Source organism: Lolium perenne, chromosome 3, assembly GCF_019359855.2.
Source record: "Lolium perenne isolate Kyuss_39 chromosome 3, Kyuss_2.0, whole genome shotgun sequence".
Taxonomy (NCBI): Eukaryota; Viridiplantae; Streptophyta; class Magnoliopsida; order Poales; family Poaceae; genus Lolium; species Lolium perenne.
The window spans coordinates 34,357,272-34,376,282 of NC_067246.2; the positions used below are offsets into that span (position 1 = coordinate 34,357,272).

At 43.3% G+C, this 19,011-nt stretch overlaps 1 long non-coding RNA gene across 1 annotated transcript; it reads left to right on the top strand.

Moving 5' to 3' along the window:
* The first annotated feature begins 9,864 nt into the window (after positions 1 to 9,864).
* LOC127338059 (uncharacterized) lies at positions 9,865 to 11,097 on the top strand. Its single transcript, XR_007874182.1, has 2 exons — positions 9,865 to 10,020; positions 10,788 to 11,097. It is a non-coding gene; the product is annotated as an uncharacterized lncRNA (long non-coding RNA).
* The last annotated feature ends 7,914 nt before the right edge of the window (positions 11,098 to 19,011 follow it).

Consider the following 19,011-nt stretch of genomic DNA (forward strand, 5'->3'; position numbering starts at 1 on the left):
GGCGGCGGCTCTGGAAGGTTTCTGTGGTTTTCGTCAAGCGGTGTCGAAGTTTTAGGTCACGACGGCTTAAATAGGCGAAGAATCGGAGTCGGAGGGGCCACGGGCTGCCCAAACCATAGGGGGGCGCGCCCCCCCCTTGGGCCGCGCCGCCCTAGGGTGTGGGGCCCCCCTGGCACCCCTCTGACCTTTCTCCGGTGCTCTGGAAGCTTCGCGTATTTCTAAGACTTTCGGCGTTGATTTCGTCCGATTCCGAAAATATTTCCTTACTAGGATTTCTGAAACCAAAAACAGCAGAAAACAGCAACTGGCCTCTCGGCATCTCGTCAATAGGTTAGTTCCGGAAAACGCATAAAAATGATATAAAGTGTGAACAAAACATGTTGGTATTGTCATAAAACAAGCATGGAACATCGAAAATTATAGATACGTTGGAGACGTATCAGCATCCCCAAGCTTAGTTCCTACTCGTCCTCGAGTAGGTAAACGATAAAAGATAATTTCTGAGGTGACATGCTACCAACATAATCTTAATCATACCATTGTAAAGCATATGAGATGAATGCAGCGATTCGAAACAATGTAAATGCAATGAGTAAACAATTGAATCATATAGCAAAGACTTTTCATGAATAGTACTTTCGAGACAAGCATCAATAAGTCTTGCATAAGAGTTACTCATAAAGCAATAAATTCATAGTAGAGACATTGAAGCAACACAATGGAAGATTAAGTTTCAGCGGTTGCTTTCAACTTGTAACATGTATATCTCATGGATAGTTGTCAATGCAGAGCAATATAACAAATGCAATAAGCAAGTATGTAAGAATCAATGCACAGTTCACACAAATGTTTGCTTCTTGAGGTGGAGAGAAATAGGTGAACTGACTCAACATTGAAAGTAAAAGAATTGTCCTCCATAGAGGAAAAGCATCGATTGCTGTATTTGTGCTAGAGCTTTGATTTTGAAAACATGAAACAATTTTGTCAACGGTAGTAATAAAGCATATGTATCATGTAAATTATATCTTATAAGTTGCAAGCCTCATGCATAGTGTACTAATAGTGCCCGCACCTTGTCCTAATTAGCTTGGACTACCGGATCATCACAATGCACATGTTTTTACCAAGTGTCACAAAGGGGTACCTCTATGCCGCCTGTACAAAGGTCTAAGGAGAAAGCTCGCATTGGATTTCTCGCTATTGATTATTCTCAACTTAGACATCCATACCGGGACAACATAAACAACAGATAATGGACTCCTCTTTTATGCATAAGCATGTAACAACAATTAATAATTTTCTCATATGAGATTGAGGATGTATGTCCAAAACTGAAACTTCCACCATGGATCATGGCTTTAGTTAGCGGCCCAATGTTCTTCTCTAACAATATGCATGCTTAACCATAGGGTGGTAGATCGCTCTTACTTCAGACAAGACGAACATGCATAGCAACTCACATGAAATTCAATAAAGAGTAGTTGATGGCGTCCCCAGTGAACATGGTTATCGCACAACAAGCAACTTAATAAGAGATAAAGTACATAATTACATATTCAATACCACAATAGTTTTTAAGCTATTTGTCCCATGAGCTATATATTGCAAAGGTGAATGATGGAATTTTAAAGGTAGCACTCAAGCAATTTACTTTGGAATGGCGGAGAAATACCATGTAGTAGGTAGGTATGGTGGACACAAATGGCATAGTGTTGTTTGGCTCAAGGATTTGGATGCATGAGAAGTATTCCCTCTCGATACAAGGTTTAGGCTAGCAAGGTTGTTTGAAGCAAACACAAGCACGAACTAGTACAGCAAAACTCACATAAAAGACATATTACAAGCATTATAAAACTATACATCGTCTTCCTTGTTGTTCAAACATCTTACTAGAAAATATCTAGACTCTAGAGAAACCACTCATGCAAACCAAATTTTAACAAGCTCTATGTATTTCTTCACTAATAGGTGCAAGGTATATGATGCAAGAGCTTAAACAAGAGCACAACAATTGCCAAATATCAAGTTATTCAAGACATCATACCAATTACTACATGTAGCATTTTCCGTTTCCAACCATATAATAATTAACGAAGCAGTTTCAACCTTCGCCATGAAAATTAAAAGCTAAGAACACATGTGTTCATACGAACCAGCGGAGCGTATCTCTCTCCCACACAAGCATTTATTCAAACAAAAACAAAAACAAGAAACATACAGACGCTCCAAGTAAAGTGCATAAGATGTGACGGAATAAAAATATAGTTTCAGGGGAGGAACCTGATAATGTTGTCGATGAAGAAGGGGATGCCTTGGGCATCCCCAAGCTTAGACGCTTGAGTCTTCTTGATATATGCAGGGGTGAACCACCGGGGCATCCCCAAGCTTAGAGCTTTCGATCTTCTTGATCATAGTATATCATCCTCCTCTCTTGACCCTTGAAAACTTCCTTCACACCAAACTTCTCATAAACTTCATTAGAGGGGTTAGTACATAATCAAAAACTCACATGTTCAAAGGTGACACAATCATTCTTAACACTTCTGGATATTGCTCAAAGCTACTGGAAGGTAATGGAACAAAGAAATCCACCCAACACAGCGAAAGAAGCAATGCGAAATAAAAGGCAGAATCTGTCAAAACAGAACAGTCCGTAAAGACGAATTTTTAATAAATACTTCCGTTGCTCAGATCAGAAAACTCAAAACTAATGAAAGTTGCGTACATATCTGAGGAACACGCATGTAAATTGGCATATTTTTCTGATTTTTCTACAGAGAAAACAGCCCAGATTCGTGACAGATAGAAATCTGTTTCTGCGCAGAAATCCAAATCTAGTATCAACCTTCGATTAGAGGCTTCACTTGGCACAACAAAACACAAAACTAAGATAAGGAGAGGTTGCTACAGTAGTAAAAAACTTCCAAGACACAAATATAAAACAAAGTACTGTAGCAAAATAACACATGGGTTATCTCCCAAGAAGTTCTTTCTTTATAGCCATTAAGATGGGCTCAGCAGTTTTAATGATGCACTCGCAAGAAATAGTATTTGAAGCAAAAGAGAGCATCAAGAGGCAAATTCAAAACACATTTAAGTCTAACATGCTTCCTATGCAAAGGAATCTTGTAAGTAAACAAGTTCAAGAAGCATAATGCAACAAGCATAGAGAGATAAAACAAGTGTAGCTTCAAAAATTTCAGCACATAGAGAGGTGTTTTAGTAACATGAAAATTTCTACAACCATACTTTCCTCTCTCATAATAACTTTCAGTAGCATCATGAGCAAACTCAACAATATAACTATCACATAAAGCATTCTTATCATGAGTCTCATGCATAAAATTATTACTCTCCACATAAGCATAATCAATTTTAGTAGTTGTAGTGGGAGCAAATTCAACAAAGTAGCTATCATTATTATTCTCATCATCAAATATAGGAGGCATATTGTAATCATAATCAAATTCATCCTCCATAACAGGCGGTAACAAAAGACTACTATCATTATAATCATCATAAATAGGAGGCAAAGTATCATCAAAGTAAATTTCCTCCTCAATGCTTGGGGGACTAAAAATATCATGCTCATCAAAACCAACTTCCCCAAGCTTAGAATTTTCCATATCATTAGCAACAATGGTGTTCAAAGTATTCATACTAATATGTCCCATGGGTTTTTTAATTTTCGGATCAAACCATCCATGTCTTAAATCAGGAAATAGAGTAAAAAGCTCATTGTTGTCCATTATGCCAAACTAGCGTAAACAAGAAACAAAAAGATGCAATTGCAGGATCTAAAGGAAATAGCTTCGAGTACTTACAACAGCGGAAAATAGCTTGGTAGCCGAGGTCCGGAGTGTGAGTACCTTTTACCTTTCCTCCCCGGCAACGGCGCAAGAAAATAGCTTGATGTCTACTTCCCCCTCCTTTTCCTGTAGACAGTGTTGGGCCTCCAAGAGCAGAGGTTTGTAGAACAGCAGCAAGTTTTCCCTTAAGTGGATCACCCAAGGTTTATCGAACTCAGGGAGGAAGAGGTCAAAGATATCCCTCTCATGCAACCCTGCAACCACAAAGCAAGAAGTCTCTTGTGTCCCCAACACACCTAATAGGTGCACTAGTTCGGCGAAGAGATAGTGAAATACAGGTGGTATGAATAAGTATGAGCAGTAGCAACGGTGCCAGAAAATAGCTTGCTGGCGTGTAGTTGATGGTGGTAGTATTGCAGCAGTAGTAACACAGTAAAACAGTAAACAAGCAGCGATAGCAGTATTTAGGAACAAGGCCTAGGGATTACACTTTCACTAGTGGACACTCTCAACATTGATCACATAACAGAATAGATAAATGCATACTCTACACTTTTGTTGGATGATGAACGCATTGCGTAGGATTACGCGAACCCTCAATGCCGGAGTTAACAAGCTCCACAATAATGCTCATATTTTAGTAACCTTTAGTGTAAGATAGATCAAAAGACTAAACCAAGTACTAACATAGCATGCACACTGTCACCTTCATGCATATGTAGGAGGAATAGATCACATCAATATTATCATAGCAATAGTTAACTTCGCAATCTACAAGAGATCATGATCATAGCATAAACCAAGTACTAACACGGTGCACACACTGTCACCTTTACACACGTGCAGGAGGAATAGAACTACTTTAATAACTTTGCTAGAGTAGCACATAGATAGTAGTGATACAAAACTCATATGAATCTCAATCATGTAAAGCAGCTCATGAGATCATTGTATTGAAGTACATAGGAGAGAGATTAACCACATAGCTACCGGTACAGCCCCGAGCCTCGATGGAGAACTACTCCCTCCTCATGGGAGCAGCAGCGGTGATGAAGATGGCGGTGGAGATGGCAGCGGTGTTGATGAAGAAGCCTTCCAGGGGTACTTCCCCGCTCCGGCAGGGTGCCGGAACAGAGACTCCTGTCCCCCAGATCTTGGCCTCGCGATGGCGGCGGCTCTGGAAGGTTTCTGTGGTTTTCGTCAAGCGGTGTCGAAGTTTTAGGTCACGACGGCTTAAATAGGTGAAGAATCGGAGTCGGAGGGGCCACGGGCTGCCCAAACCATAGGGGGGCGCGCCCCCCCTTGGGCCGCGCCGCCCTAGGGTGTGGGGCCCCCCTGGCACCCCTCTGACCTTTCTCCGGTGCTCTGGAAGCTTCGCGTATTTCTAAGACTTTCGGCGTTGATTTCGTCCGATTCCGAAAATATTTCCTTACTAGGATTTCTGAAACCAAAAACAGCAGAAAACAGCAACTGGCCTCTCGGCATCTCGTCAATAGGTTAGTTCCGGAAAACGCATAAAAATGATATAAAGTGTGAACAAAACATGTTGGTATTGTCATAAAACAAGCATGGAACATCGGAAATTATAGATACGTTGGAGACGTATCAGGGAGGAGACAGGATAGCAGGGGGTGCATCCGGAAAAAGAAGAAAAGAGATATCATCCACCGGATAAGTACCCGAGGTGGGACGAGGATAGAAGGGACGCGTCTCATCAAACGTGACATCACGAGAGATGCGCATCCGACGACCAACGGGGTCCCAACAGCGATAGCCCTTATGCTCATCACTGTATCCGAGAAAAACACACTCAACAGACTGAGCGGTCAGCTTGGTGCGATCGCGAGGAGGGAGAAGAACATAGCAAACGCAACCAAATAAACGAAGTGTCGAGTAATCTGGAGAGCAACCAGAAAGACGCTCGAGAGGAATGCCACCTTGAAGGGCAGCAGAAGGCTGAATGTTAATGAGGTAAGTCGACGTAGCGACAGCCTCAGCCCAGAAATGCGGCGGAAGAGAGGAAGCAATCATCATAGCACGGGTAGTCTCAAGAATATGACGATGCTTACGCTCGGCGACACCATTTTGAGCATGGGCGCCGGGACATGAGAACTGGGCAAGGGTGCCCTGCTCAGCAAGAACACCACGCAGGTGCTGGGAGATATACTCTCCTGCAGAGTCAGCACGAAACACACGAATAGGCGTGGAATACTGAGTACGAACCATGGCTGCAAAACGCTGATAAATAGAAAGCACCTCACTGCGAGAGTGCATAAGAAACAACCAGGTGTATCGCGAAAAATCATCAATAAACAAAATATAGTATCGATGACCCCCTTTCGAAGGAAAGGGAGCCGGACCCCAAACATCCGAATGAACTAAATCAAAAGGTCGCTGAGATACAGACGCACTAGTAGGATAGGGAAGCTGAATCTGTTTGCCTAGCCGACAACCCTGACACGAATGCAAAGACACGTCTCCTGAGACAGACCCCAGGAGACCACGACGAACTAATGACGATAAACGGGAGCCACAGAGGTGACCCAGCCGATGATGCCACTGCTGAAAAGATCCAAAGGATGAAGCAAAGAACCGCAGGAGAACTGGCAGATGAAGTGGCAGCAGAAGGAATGCGAAGCCAGTCTAACTCCCAGAGCCCCGGGGACTCAAGGCTGCGAGGGCCAGCTCCAACCAGGGCCTGTGAACGGCGGTCCTGAACAGCACAAGAATCAGCGTCAAGAATGACACGACAACCGGAATCAGTAAGCTGACTAGCGGAAAACAGGTTCATCTTAAGACTAGGAACATGAGAAACATCAGGAACAGAGAAAGAGGTAGTAGAAAGGGTGCCTCGACTGGAAACAGGGAGAGAGGTACCATCAGCCGTGATAACACGAACAGGCGAAACAAGAGAGCGAAGAGCAGAAAGAATAGAAGACGCAGAGGTCATATGAAAAGAAGCTCCAGAATCCAGATACCACGGGGATGACGTACTGATGTGTGGAAGGTGGTGGTCGCGCGGTGCCAGAAGAGCCGTGCACGAGAACCAGCAGTACCCGTCGAGGAAGAGCCTGTACCAGCGAGCAGACCACGAAGACCACGGATAATGTCCTGATCAGATAGCGCAACAGCAGAAGATCCTGAAGAACCAGCCTGACGACGAGTAAGATGCGGCGGGCGTAAGCTGGGATCCCTCTGCCAGCAAGTAGAGATAGTGTGGCCAGGCCTGCCACAGTAGGTGCAAGGCGTCGAACCACGAGGCTGCTGGGGCTGACGCTGACCCTGGAAGGGAGGAGTAGGAAGTATCGGCTGTGCCGGAGGCCGCAACGAAGCCGGCGGCATAGGAGGTCCACGAGCAGACGGCACAGGAGAGCTACGAGCAGCAAGAACAGAGGGAACCTCAAGAAGACCAGCACCACGAAGACGAGTCTCCTCAGCATGAAGCTCGGCAAGTACCTCAGAGAGCGGAACACGACCACGGGCAAGCAGCTGGGCCCTGCGCGGCTCAAACTCCTTACGGAGCCGCGACAAGAACTCAAAAACGCGCTGAAACTCCAGATCCGCGCGCACGGTCGAACGAGGACAGGTGGCACACACAGCTGTACGGAGAGAATCAAGCTGACGCCAAATAGCAGCACTCTGAGTGTAGAACTCATCAATAGTAGAATCACCCTGCTGAAGGGCATGCTCCTGGCGGACCACAGACAGATAGAGAGCATCCCCAGACGGCTGATAGCGCTGTCGAAGAAAAGCCCAGCGAGCGAGCGGTGGGAAGACCCATAAACTCAGAAAGACATACCGAGGCGTAACACCGGAGGTGAGAACAGAGCAAAGACGAGCATCCTCATCTATCCACTGAGTGTACTCGGTCAGATCCAGCCGGTAAGTCGCAACGGCCGTAGAGTGGTCCTGGACCTTCCGGTCATAATCAGCCAGAGCAGTGTCATCAGCACTCTTGGCTGCATCCTTATCCGCCTGAGTAGCATCAGGGGAAAGGGCAACAGGTGGCGGTGCAACAGGCACCGTAGGAGCAACAGGGCGCGGCGGACAGGAGACCTCGCCAGACAGAACACCCCAAAGACGAAGACCGCGCATGTGAACGCGCATGAAGGCAGCGAAATCAGGGTAATTCGCGCCATCAAAGATCACCGGGCAGCGAGGGATCGCAACATAGCCCGAGGAAGACATTGTTTTTTTTTCTCTTTATTTTCCTTTTTTTTTCTTTTTTTTTCTCTTTTTTTCAGATGGAAGTCAACCGAGGAAGATCGACAGCCAAGGAGATGAAGACCAGGGAGATCGGCAGCTAAGGAGAACTGCTAGCAGCCAAGGAGATGAAGAGTTGAAGACCAGGGAGATCGGGCAGCCAAAGTGAACTGCCCCCGCGCGGGATTCACACGCAGATCGGGGACGAAGAGCAGCACTGCAGCAGACGCACGCGGGCGGTCTCACGCGGGATCTCACGCGGTCGAGCGGGGCGTCGGATGGAGATCGCCGAATCACGCGGGCGGCCTCGAGCGGGGCGTCGGACGGAGATCGGCCGAATCACGCGGGCGGCCTCGAGCGGGGCGTCGTCTCACGCGGGATCTCACGCAGAGCGGGCGGGGCGGGGAGATCGGGCGGCGCAGCGCCTGAGCGTCGGGGAACGAAGCAGCAGATGGATTACGAGGGACGGACGGGCGACGGAACAAGCAACGTCGACCGGGATTTAGAGGATCAATCTTTGCTCTGATACCATGTTAGGGCAATATACTTGTTGTATTACCAGGGGGCAAAGGCCACAATATATAGTACATGTACAGGTGCACATATGCAGAAAACCCCCTAACATATGGGGAAACTACAAAATATAGATATATACATCTAACACGGACCACTGAATGGCGCTCGACGTGGACCGGCCCCGCACCGGCGCAACGAACCTAGGTTTTGGCCGTAGTGCTCTGACCATCCCGTACAACTAACGCTGTACACAGGCTGCTGCCTCCATCCGAGATTGCTATCGATCGGTACGGTGTGGCTAATCGTGACGTTGGACACACATCTGCAGAAAGAAGTCTACATAACCCCCCTAAGTATTGTGTTTGGGACAGAGAACCCCCTAACTTTAAAGTGGAGCACTTAACCCCCTATCATGATACGATTTATGTTTGGGCAGTTCAGATTTCTATTTGTCTCAACTTGTGTGCACACTGGATGACAATATGTAGTTTTTTCATAAGGAGATATGTTAACAGCGGATGGTTGCAGATGTGGCACCTCGCAAATGAAGAACGGAGAATCTGTAGTAACAAATTGTGACTCTTTTTTCCTTTGTAAACTGTAATAAACTATGCATTACGTCCATCGGTGATAAAAACGAAAATGCCGTGCCGGTCACGTTGTGCTAAGACCCATGCAGGCGGCGAGGCGAAGCTCGCCTTTTCACCTAGTATATGAAATTCGGATGTTGTTGATGGCTTTCTATGTGCTGACAACTTTTTATCGGGGCACAGGTCTCAGCGAAAAAAAAACAGTTCTGGACTTGGACGTAGATGCTTTTGGTTGAATTAAAAAAATTTAAAAAAATCTGGAATATTTGGACAATCAACATGAATAACTGTCTTACTGCACACCAAAAAAATCCGTAAAAACACATATGTAGTGGTTTGTTCAAAATAATATAAAATGTGGTGTTGTTTAGAACATCCAGATTTGTTGCTTACATCACTCCGATTTATCTTTTTTTTTGTATAGATCACTATATATATTTTTTCGAAGATTTTTGGTGGGCAGTTAGAACACTTTTTCATATTCATTGTACAAAAATTTCAGATTTGTTTGAATTTATTGACTATTTATTTGAATTTCTTATTCAACCAGAAGCATCTACATCCGGTTGCCGAAATGCCTTGTTCCCATGTTCCAACCCTTTATTTTACATCGCGCGACTATATATGACCGACTTAGAAGATTATTTAGCTGCGTATCCATATCGAGTTCAAGAGATGGCGTTGAGACGACTTTGGGCAGTTGACTTGGAGTCTCCAAAGTAGCCTTCAACTGGGGAGTGCCTCGACACAGCTTGTAGGGGTAGCCTACGTAGCAATCAACAAATTATTTCTTCAGAAGTTAGGCATCATGAAGTGGGCTTCTTCTTCCTCGGCCTCGCTCGCACTCGTCCTGGCGATCCTGGCTATCGTTTGCTGCTCCCTGCCATGCTCTGCCCTCCAAGGTAACAAACCGTCTCTAGATGCCCATTCATGCTTGGCTAGCTCTTGTTGTGTACTAGTGCGAAGGAAAAAATGTGAGAGAGCAGGTGCACTCTGCGCACCCTCACGCTTTTTCATTTTCTCTTTTTATATCTCTCAAATTATGTACTTTCAGTGGTAGGTGACGTGCCCGTCAACAGCGAGGCGCCAGTGGTGACTTCGTCAACCTCAAGATATGCCGGCTCAGTCCCTCGGAGGTGCTCATAGGGGTAGGGTGTGCGTGCGTGCGTTCATAGGGGTGTTTGTACGTGCGTGTTTGTGAGCGTCTGCGTTGTACTGTGTTCTCAAAAAAAAAAATTATGTAATTTTTTGATTTAATTTTTTGCAATTCACTAAAAAATAACAAATGGAATGAGAAAAAAATAGCTCGGAATTTTTTTGCGCAATTTCAAATTTCAAATTATTTAAAATTCAAAATAAATTCTTGAAATATATATTTACACAATGAAATAAAATATTCAAAATATTTTTCCCATATTCTAATTGTTATGGTTAAGTGATCTGCAAAATTTTTTGTTCAAACAATGTGTGGTGCGAGAGATAAAAAAAATAAGAAATTGTTTGAGAGGGGAACAAAAAGAATTTGCACGAATCTTGATGCAGTATACACGGTATGGATACGGGTGCTCACCAAGCACCTGCTCCAAAAGTCCACTCTTGTGCAAAGGAAAAAGTGTGAGATCGCTCGTGCGAATCGCTTGATAAGTTGAGATGGCTTTAATGTATGCAGCTAGCAAGAAGACTCCGTACGGTGAGGCCCAAGGAGGCCATCAACCATGGAAACCTCCGTCGCCGGGCTGTCCGCACTGCATCTATCGCAACGGTGATATGCCTCCGCCATCTGCTGCTGCCATGGCGGCACTCACGCCGCACCGAAAGTGCCCGCGGGACACTAGGAACTGAACGCCGTCCCAATTAAGCTGATGTATGCAATGAAATTATCAATTCCATGAGCCGCTATAGTGATCGCTCTTTGTTTGTTTGTTTGTTTGTACTACTTCCACCAGCGGAAATGCTTACTGTTCCTGTGCGTGTGCCAATCTTGAGTCTTAGCAAATTCCTCTTATTAACCAGTAGCTGAATGCCGTCTTAATCAGGGTGATGCAAGCAGTGAAAACTATCAGTTCCACGAGCCGATCCAATGACCGCTCCTGTTCTTGTTGTACGATCGTTGTTTGCTTATGCATTTGTGCCACTTCTGCCTGCCGCTTCTGAATTACTGGCAAAAAAAAGGTCACGACAACTGCACTACTTACTGTTCTTGTGCGGTGTGCCATCCTTCAGTCTTGGAATTTTTGTTAGACAATGTAATACGGAGTAGGTCTTTTCCGGGAAATCCACTTCAGCTCATGGGTGCATATGAACTTGTGTGAAAATATATTTTAAAGTGTTAAAAACTTTTAAAATAAAATTTTGCATGTATATCTAGACATTTTATGTTTATACACAAGTTTTCAGGAAAAAAAATATTTTATGTTTCTCGTGTAAAATTTTGATGGTCCAGCACGAGTACGTACACGACAATTTTTTGTATGTTTTGTACATACCACATGAAATGTTGTTTTCCCATGAAACTTGGGTACGGACATAGAATGTCACGATGTACACCAGAAATTTTATTTTAGAATTTTTTGGCATTTCAAAATTATTTTGTATAACATGTGCATATGCACCTATGAGCCAAAACGCCACCTCCATATTTTCCTTTCCTCTTTGTATACCGTACGTATGTGTACGTATATGCCTCACACACTGGTGGAAAAAGGGTCTTTGGTCGCGGTTCGCAACTGCCATTAGTCGCGGTTGCGCAACCGCGACCAAATTAGCGCGACTAAAGGCCCCCCTTTAGTCGCGGTTGCTTACGAACCGCGACTAAAGGCCCGTCCACGTGGGCGCCAGGCGACCGTCGGGGCGGAGGACCTTTAGTCGCGGTTCTTCTGGCCAACCGCGACTAAAGGCCGCCGCAGGTTTAGGGTTTTAGGCCCCCCCTAAACCTGCCCCCCACCCTAAACATATTTTCTGTTTAATTTGTATATTGTTTTATTTCTTTTGTGCTTTATTGTAATTTTGAAGGAGTTTCACATATTCTACGGTACTACATATATACATGCATATGAATGTACAATTTCAAACAAATTTGAAATTAGAACCAAAAAGAATTCAAGAGGAATATACAATATATATTCAATATCATCGGATGACCATATACAAGTTTGAACAAGTTTCCATACATAATTTAATGCATGTATAGTTCTACGTCCTCGCAATGGTGTTCTCCTTTAGGATCGAGGACTTCCCTCCTGAACCATCCAGCTAGTTCCTCTTGAAGTGGTCGGAAGCGAGCTTCTGGACTAAGCATCATCCGGAGGTTATTCCTCTGAGCATTGAGATCACTCGGAACGCGCTCAGAGGTGTATCTCCGGATCATCTCACAGACATAGTATCCACACAGATTGGTTCCCGGTGGCTGAATATCGCTACCATTCTTAGCCTTTGACCGCATGAAATTTAGCTCTTTTTTGAATTCACCGACCTTTGTATCTGCGAACCGTCTCCAAACCCTACGAGGCAAAGAAAATTAAATGAACAAGAGAGTTATTAGTTAATTACTTGAAGCTTAATTAGGAAATGAACGAAATAGGTCGATCGATATAGAGCGCAAATGAATGAAAATAATTACTTTTGAATCATTTGTCTCATGTCGGCCCACTCCGCCTTATCCATATTCAGAGAGTCGTGGACGATACATTCTGATTTGTCAACTTTAATTACTAGCAGAATCCATTGGAACCTGCGGACACGATACGTGCACAGTACGTCATGCATAACTCATCGATTAGCCGGCCACATACCATGCATGGAGTAAACAAAAGAGAATGTGCTCAAGACATAAACACTCACCTAAAATGGTAAGAAAATAGAATATCACTTTTGAGTTCCTGCTTTTCAAGAAACCGCCAGAGGTCTTTCTCCACGTCGGCGGGGTGATGCTTTAACGTATATCCATTAACGATGTGTGGGTCAATGAACCCAACATCATGGATGCTCCTTACTCTGCATTCCTTAATCTTCAATCTGCATGTATAATAGCGGACACAACAATATAGTTAGGACATATATATATATATATATATATATATATATATATATATATATATAGAGCCCAACTATTCTCGAACCCCCCTTAAGAGGGGTTCTAGAATAGCTATTCTCGAACCCTGGCTCCTTACCGGACCACCTGCCACAACGAAACCCACCGACCCGCACACCTGGCGAATCCCCTCCTTGTGAACTCCCCCACCTTCTTCCCTAAAAAAAAACTCCCACACCTTCATCCCTATCGGCAGGAAGCCAGGAACCTGGCCGCCCATCCCCAACTCCCGCCGAACCTTCTTCCCCTGCGGCCGCGCCGAATCCCCGCCCGACCTTCTTCCCGGCGGCGGCGCCGAATCCCGCCTGACCTTCTTCCCGGCGGCAGGCTGCACGGCCCCAATCCACCGCCGGAGCGCGATTGACTTCAGCGCACGGGAGCAGAGCCAGCCACGCCGCCGCACGACTGCAGCTGCCGAACATGGCGAGGGCTCCGCCGCTGCTCCGGCGGCTCCTCCTGGCCGATCCTGCTACTACTTCCTCCTCGTCCTCCAGGCGCAGGACTCCGTGCCGCCGCGCAACGACCTCCCCTCCAACGTACCCGGACCGGCTGCTCCTTCTCCGTCTCCTCTTCCTCTCGGTAAGGAAGCCCTGGCCTTGCTTCGATTGTGCCTCCTTGTTGATTCGACCTTCTGCCGCGAGAACCGAGTCGAATCGAGGTCAGCCGGATCTCCCTTCTCCGAGATCGGTCTCGCGTCCGGTCGGTAGTGTAGGACTGCCGTGGGGCCCTACGTTTGACACCGAATTCAGGGAGATTGGGGAGCGATTCCAGACGGGACCGAATTGGCCAGTTACTTTTCACGATGCACCGCGTTTGACGCAGCCTAGAGGGATGCTGTAAACTGCAGTTGATGATGCTTTAGTACCCTGTTGTCAATTCTCAAGAGCTGTTACATACAGTTTCTGATTCGTATGAAAGAGGTCAGATAGGTTGCCCAAATTGGATAGAATTGCTCTTCTTTATCGATGCATTGTGGTACATTGTAGGCTTGCTGTTGAATAGATTAATACAACAATTCTGTTTTCAACTATACATAAGTCGTGAATATAAGTATTACCAGGCTAGTATGAAAAATAGTAGTTCACATTATTACCAGGACCAGTTCACTTCCTATTATTTGGGAGTTTGTCCTACACATAGTGCTACAAGAGTTCACGATTACCATCGTGGGGGTCCACTTGAATCTCGGTTCCGTCCATTGCTCTGGGCTTCTTTTATTCTGAACTGTCTAATGTGGCCCTGGTCTTCGTTTCCATTTGGTTTGAGAGTATTACAAGAAAAGCATACAGTATCTCACTCAATCTGTATTTAATAGAAAGAAATGGAAGTTGATGCTTCGGCCTTGTAGGAAAAGAATTAGTATAGTTCATATTATTCACAAGGGAAGTTCACTTCGTATTTGGAGACCATGTCAAGCTGTCCCGTTTTACTCTGTTTAATTGGAGGAAATGCAGGTTACAAGACAACGTCAAGTCGGACACATCGCAGCTGCCGCAGTTCAGATATGATGTTGGACCAGTTCAGAAGGTGTGTATGATCTTTTAAAAAACCATATGACTCGTTCCTCTGTTGCTTCTTGATCCATGTATATGCTTTAACTCTTTCCTTGTCTTGATGCACTACTAGTACTTGCTATCCACTGAGAATCATTTGATCAAAAAGATAATGTTGCCAGCTTGTATGTGGTGTTCCCTATTATTTTCAGTTCTAGTTTTCTTTGGATCTGGAGTTAATTCATGTTAGCCTGTCCAAGTGGGTTGGATTATAGTTTCTTATTTGTTCCTTAACTATTCTAATCAAAGGACAAAATAGAAGAAATTATTTGAGTCTTGCAACTGTCTTGATTGCTTAGACAGATCACAAACTAGTTTTGCAAATGCTCAATAGAATGTATATATTTAAAGTCAGAATGTTTTCTGCTAAAAATAAGTTTTCCTTGTCTGCTAAACTGGATTATTTGTTCTTGAAAGTATGTTACTTTCAATGTAAGACAAGTTCACTCCTCAGTCTAAAACAGTTCACTACATTCGAAAAAATGAAAAATGAAATTCCCTAGTGAAAAGGCCGTCAAGAAAATTCCCGCAGTTCACTTCGTGTAAAATGGCAAGTTCACTTTTTTAATTTTGGGGGAGTTCATTTTATGCGTGCAGGTGTAGCAGACTGGAAGACAACCGCTGCTGTTTAACTTGTGTATTTCAGGCTGTGCAATTGTGTCTTTCGGAGAGTTCTTAAATGTTGATTTCGGGGAAGTTCTATTTGTACATATCTGCAGTCCATTTTTTTGGCACAAAATAGTTTCGCCACTTTATTTTTGTATGTACATGTTTATCTTTCTTTTACAGCATCAAGCGGTTCAACTATTAACTTTGAGAAGTTTATTTGAGATGCAGGTCAGCCTTTTCCTCTCGATACTACCTTAGTTATTTTCTCATATTCAAAACTACTATAGGAGCAACATATATTTCCTTCTTGACGTGCGGCCGTTGAATCCCAGGTTTGCGCCGCCATTGACTTCCAGGAGCGCCGTCATGGACTCTCAGGTACACCTCTACCGGTGAACTTCGCTCACATCGTTCGTACATATGCAAAATTTCTTCGAGGCCTTTGTGTATTTGTTTTGTAGTAATTTATTTTCGCATCTATCATCTGCTGTCCGTAGTAGACAAATGACAAGTTCTAGGAAACTATGGAAAATACCTGGTGTTTGTTGTGTGTACAAGTTCAATCTTTAACTCTTGGCAGTTCACCTTAGAAGAAATATAAGCGAAAAGTTTTTTGTCCAGAAGTTTAGAGTAGAAATTTTAAATTCCCTTTCATTATATTCTTTAAAATTTTGAAGTTCAGGGATAGAGAAATGTGAAGTTCACATAGACATGATTATGACGTTTAGAGATAGCCTAGCCTATGTGAAGTTTAGATGGTTCTGCCTTTTTTTTTTCCATCCGTATGGTTGTGTTCAGTTGTAATTTGTAGTCATCAAATTAATTCCTACTTCATTATAAGGGTTTGGCACTAATAAAAAATTGGATGATCATATATGAAATTGAACATTAGAAGTTGTCAAAAAAAATTCGGGATGTTCAACTTTTCATGAATTTGTTCCCCCTCCTGAAAGTGCATTTCTTATATGTGTGGAGTGCAGTGCCGGGCAGTTCACGTGCGTTGGCCTACTAGTTTTTGTCCATGGTGTCAATGGTGGTGGGAGTTTGTGGTGCCAGCCGGGACTGCTCGGAACTGAACTACCCAACCATCTGAGTATTGTTAGTGCATATTCATTTGACGGGATTCAAAGCAGTACAGCCACTGGGTGCTCTTGCTGAAATGTTGTTAATCTGAACTGGTAAGCAATACAACCGTCGGGTGCTCATGGACCTATTGGCTTGAATATTGGTTTGCCTGCCCTTTTTTGCATGTCGATATGGATGTACTAGTAAGGAAAAATGCATCTGTATGGATGATGCATACATGGCTAGCTCTAGTAGTTCACTCTTAAAAGCTCCAGTAGTTACTTTGTATGAAAGAATGTTTATGCCATGTATGTATGTGTAGATGCATGTTGCTAGAAAAGAACAGAATTCACTTTGTCAGAGAGCAAGGTTCACTTCTATATTTGCTCGAAGTTAGATTCATTAGATAGCCTGATGTTAATTCACATTATTAATCTGTGGAGTTCACTTTTGCAAATACGTGTAGCTCACTTCTCCAATGCTTGCAGTTCGCTTATCATATTTCAAAAGTACAGGAGTATGTTGACGTTTGTTTTATAATCATGCTTGAAACAGAGATAACAGTGGACATATTACTCATAAATTTGGGCAATTCGTTTTCTTTTGTCGCAGGTTCAATTCATATGCACTTGAAAGTTCACAGTTTTTATATGTAAAAGTTACAGAGATAACATACTCAGACAAACAGCAACTCACAAAATTATTGTTTCTTGTTGTACAGGTCCACATGACCAGATGTTCACTTCATATACGTGTGAAGTTCGTCTCGTGGGCAAGCTCAAGGTAAGGAACACTACTTGATGAGCTTATGCTATATCAGAGAGACATAGAGAGAGAGGTGCAGACGCCTCCAACTGCCGTGAAGCAAAAACATATGCATGTGTTGTTGAATTATCAATTTGATGCATATTCTAGCTTGTCTTCCCGTCAGTTGGTAATCTAGAACTAATGGATAGGCAAACATTTCTATAGCTAGAATAGACAAGCTAGAAGCCTAGAATATGTCTGTGATGCCTATTTGAGGCCAACAAAATTCACATTACGGAAACATTTGCCTGTGATGCCTATCCTAGCTTGATTGCTCCCTGGCAGTTTACTTATTTGACCTAGGAAGTGCACTCGTTCAAATATGAAAACTCGCAGTTCCCTTCGCAAAGCCACGGAAGTTTTATGACCTGCCAGGCTTCATGCCTAGGTTGGTCTGCTCCTCGCAGTTTTAATCTGTGAAGCTCACTTCTCTTAATTCGCGAAGTTCACATCTACTACTATTTTCATTTTATATATTCCTGAATATTTGTGAACATATTGTATCCCAGGTTAGCTAGAGCCGGGTGTTGCATAGAGGGAGAATGGGAGTTGATTTCTCCTTCGTGTATTCCATAGAGGAAATATAAGGTGATGCTTCCTTTTGTCTATATAGAAGTCTAAGAGAAAAATAGATGGCGACGCTTCCTTTTGTCTATATTGTGCTATGTCTAAGAGTTCACTCTTTTGTCTCTCTGAGAATGTTCCCCTTTCTTGAATAAATAAATTTAGTTTACCATAAAAAGGAAGTCCACTTATTAAACAACAGTAGCTTATTAGCTTAAAAAAGAAGTTCAACAGAGTATAGGTTAGCTTCAAAAATCCCGAGGTTCAGTTTTGTATTCTTCAGAAGTTCTGTTTAGTATTTCTTCTGAAATTCAGTTCAAGGTCATGTAAAATCAAAATTAGAAACTTCACATTCTCTATTACATACAGTACACTTATTCGGTATTGGTCGTGCAGATTCATTTGACAGGATGCAAAGCAGTACAGCTGTTGGGTGCTCTTGCTGCAATGTTGCTGATACGAACTGGTGAGCATTACAAATTATCGGTTTCTCGCGGACCTGTTGGTATGAATATTAGTTTCCCAGCCTTCTTTCCCGTGTCGATATGGATGCACTAGTAAGAAAATGCATATGTATGGATGATGCATATATGGCCAACTCTAGTACTTCACTCTTAAAAGCTCCAGTAGTTACTTTTTATGAAAAAAAAAATGTTTCTCTCTTGATGTATGTGTTGAACTAAATAGAAAAGGACGGTGGTTGCCAGGTTTACATCAGTAATGTCAGTTCACTTTTTTTTTGCAAGGAGTTCATACTTAATATATCGGAAAGTTCACGTCTTCCATATAAAAGAAGTCACATGTTCTATCATTGGAGCTCGCTTTGTTTGTGTCCAAATATTATTAGTGCACTAATTCGGTCCGAGCGGTACACTCCAGTTGATGGAACTACAACACTCACATGTAAGGAAGTGCACTCTTTTAGCTCAGGCTGAATATTTTTCGCTTGGAAGTTTAACTAATTTTTATCAAAAGTTCACATCATCGCCAGAAGTTTAATTCTTGCTGTCATTTTACTTCATCGATGAACAAAACTGTAAAGTTTGTTGTAGAAAACACAGATTATTTTTTAGATACTACTACTAGTACTGGTATTCATCTTGTAGAATCCAGTACTGCTCTCTCCTTTGAATACTGATCATTTTTCTGATTTGTTTGGAAGATAGCTTCAGCATTTTGTGATCAACTATGTTCTTTCATTATAA